Source organism: Lepidochelys kempii, chromosome 12, assembly GCF_965140265.1.
Source record: "Lepidochelys kempii isolate rLepKem1 chromosome 12, rLepKem1.hap2, whole genome shotgun sequence".
Classification (NCBI taxonomy): Eukaryota; Metazoa; Chordata; order Testudines; family Cheloniidae; genus Lepidochelys; species Lepidochelys kempii.
This window is the reverse complement of record NC_133267.1, coordinates 3565415-3568697: the sequence shown is the minus strand read 5'-3', so window position 1 is coordinate 3568697 and position 3283 is coordinate 3565415.

The following is a 3283-nucleotide window of genomic DNA, read 5'->3' as shown; positions in this document are numbered from 1 at the left end:
CAGCCGAACCTCCTGCCCTGAGCTCCCTCCTGCACCCCGACCCCCTGCCCTGAGCCCCCTGCTGCACCCCACACCACAACCCCCTGCCCTGAGCCCCCTGCTGCACCCCGCACACCTCCTGCACCCCAACCCCCTGCCCTGAGCCCCCTGCTGTACCCCACACTCCTCCTGCACCCCAACCCCCTGCCTGAGCAGCCTGCCCCACCCTGTACCCCGACCCCCTGCCCTGAGCCCCCTGCCGCACTCTGCACCCCTCCTGCATCCCCTGGGGGCAGGGAGGGGCAGAGTTGGGGTGGGGATTTCAGGGAAGGGGTTGGAATGGGGGCAGGGGTGGGGCCTCACGGAAGGGGTGGAGTGGGGGCGGGGCCAGGGCAGTGAAGGGGGGTGGTCAGTGATGTGGCCCTCGGGCCAATGTATTAGTCCTCATGTGGCCCTCGTGGTCGAGTTTGAGACCCCTGGTGTAGAGCTTCTGTTTGTAGCAAAGTCCCTCCAGAGGTAAGAAGCAGGACTGAAGACAAGATGGAGGAGCTGCAGCAGTTTTTATATTCTCTTGCCATGTGGTCTGTCTTTCTTTGTTCCAAAGACAAGCTGCCCATCACATGGCCTGGGAAAACCTCAGAGTTCTGTCCATAGGCACCTCCCTGCATACCTGGCTGAGTCCCAAGACTTGTCTGCCTTCTCTCAATGGGTCAGTCGTATAGCTGATGGTAATGGGCCATCCAGCAGGCCCGGCAGAGCTGACACCAGCTTGTCTGGGGTGTCACCCAAAAGCAGAGCACAAGTTCGAACTACAGACAGTATAGAGCCAATACTTATAATTTTAAATACAAAAATGATACACGCGGATAGACAGCATCATCGTAACCAGCCAACCGTAACCTGGTCTGAGACACCTTATTTGACCCCCTTTATACAAGATTTGGCGCCACTACAGGACCTTGGTTGCAACAATGATCTATACGGTCCCAGTTCATGTCAATAATGTCACATACGGACTCATGGCTACTTGGGGATATTTGGCTTTACACACAAAGGGTGACACGGTGTTTCCCAAAGAGGAGGGAATGTCACATCTAGTCACCTGCCTGGAGGAATCAAAAGAATGGAAGTCCATTTACATACAGGGGGATGGGAAGCCCATTGAAACCAGGTCATTGAATTTTGGCAGACCTAAGCAAAGACCAAAGCCATCTTTGGCACCCCTCACTAGCCAGACACAAGGGAACAGAGATCTCGCAAGCTGAGAAAGATGGGCCTTTCAACTAAGCGGGAGGGCTGAGGTTCCTGAATATTGAATCTAGGTGAGAAACCTGCCTAGGCCAAGATCGTTCACCAACAAGCCAAGGGAAGCCAGCCCCTTGTTCCTCTGTGGAAGGTCCTGGCTGAGGGAAAGTCAGCCATGGCTGGGAAGAAGGACGATTGATAAGAAAGCTGCCTTGAACAAAGTCTGTAGCTTGTTAAGTCTTAGTCAGTAGAAAGTGCATTTTGGTTTGTTTTGTGTGTGACACTTTCTGGCTTCATTCCTGATATTTGAACTGACTTTATGCTCAGTATATTTTGGTATTACATTTGTTTTATGTTTACTATAAACCAGCTCAGTGCTGGGTTTGAAAGGAAGGGGGTATTTACCCCAGGTACATTAACAAGCTGTAATGTGCATTTGTCTTGTTAAGGAGCAACCAACCCCATTATTTCTCCAAGTGTCCATGTGAGGACTAGACACTACACACAGTTTGGGAGAAATTCAGGCCTGGGAGTGTGTTGGGGACACCCTGCTGGTGGTAGCCAGAGTGGAGCTGTAGACAGGCTGCTGATCCAGGGCTGTCTAGCACACAGACACCCGGCAGGCTGGGCTAGGAGCTACAGCAGCAGAGCATTGCTGGCCTGGATCGTGCCCCCACAAGCATGACACCCACTCAGAAGCAGTTACTCTCCGCAGCTCCCCCAGGAAAGGGTGCAGCTGTTGTCACATCAAAAGCCTTCCTTTGGCTAAGGGAGGTTCACAGGGCTGCCAACACCGAGCACCAAACCAGGGACCTTGGAGGTTGCAAGTTAGCAGCCTCTCTGGCTGCTGTTGCCTTAGCTCTCCTGCACTCGTCAGGGTGTTCCTTCAGGGCTCACGCAGACAAAGAACAATATTCAAGGCAGCTCTTGTGTAGCTGGGTTTATCAGAGCCAAGGAACGTTTTCCTCCCTGGTCTGTGTCACGACCCCAGGTTTCCTGTACCCAGGACTGGGGGAAGACTGCTACCGCCACCACAGTCTGCCCTTGGAAACTTGATCTTGTGTCACCCCCTCACTCTGCTCCCTTTTGCAAGGACCTGGTTCCCAGAGTCAAGTGATTGCTGATGAATATGAAAAGTGCTCCTCAAAGGCCACTCCAGGAAAACCCTGTCACCACAGCTCACCTAACACACTGGCTGTATTAGTTACAACTAACCCGACAAATGAACTCCTGTATTGTTAATCTAGAGGTGCCCTCTTCACCTTCTCAAGTCCTGGAAAGCCTTACAACAGATCCCAGGTCAGATGTCCTCCTAAGAAGCTTCTGGGTCCTATGCCCCCAGCCGTGGTCTCAGTGCTGCTTTTCCTGATGGACAAGTTTCTGGTGTCCTGAGCATCCACCTCAGGATCTTCAGCCAGATCCTGGAAAAACCCACTTCCAGTCGCCCAGCCTCAACTCCCCCTGGGCCTCCCCCAACAGCCGGCATTTGAACAAGCAGTCCATGGTGGCTCCTAGCAACTGAACAGGTCTTGACAGAGCCCTCAAATGGCCAACCCTGGCTTTAGTTCCCTCAGCATCATGCGAAAACCGGCAGTAACTCCCTGTCACGTGACCGGGCTGGGTGGTTGGAGCAGGAGTCAGGTCTAAAGACTGGAGCAGGACTCAGTGGCCAGGAATAGAGGCCCAAGGACAGAGCCGGAGTCCGAGGCCAGCCCCGAGGGTCAGAGCCGGTTACCTGGAGTGAGGCAAGGCAGGGGAAGGTTGCAACAAGGTGGGCACAAGCAGGCACAGGCATGGTTCTAGCTGGGCCAAATGCTTTGACCAGCTGCTGAACGGCTGGTTTAAGAGTCAGTCTGCTGACTCCTCCAACCAATCAGATGGCATAGCCAATCAGGCAACCTACAATAGGCTAGCTGTGCTCCTTAGGTTGCCCAGAGATGGTTCTGCTGCAGGCCCTGAGGCCTGACACTGAGTGACCATATTACTTAACCACAGGCTGTATCTGCTCTAGCAAACAGTTGCTGTAATTCTCCCCCAGGGCTAGCGGCAGTGGAAGCTG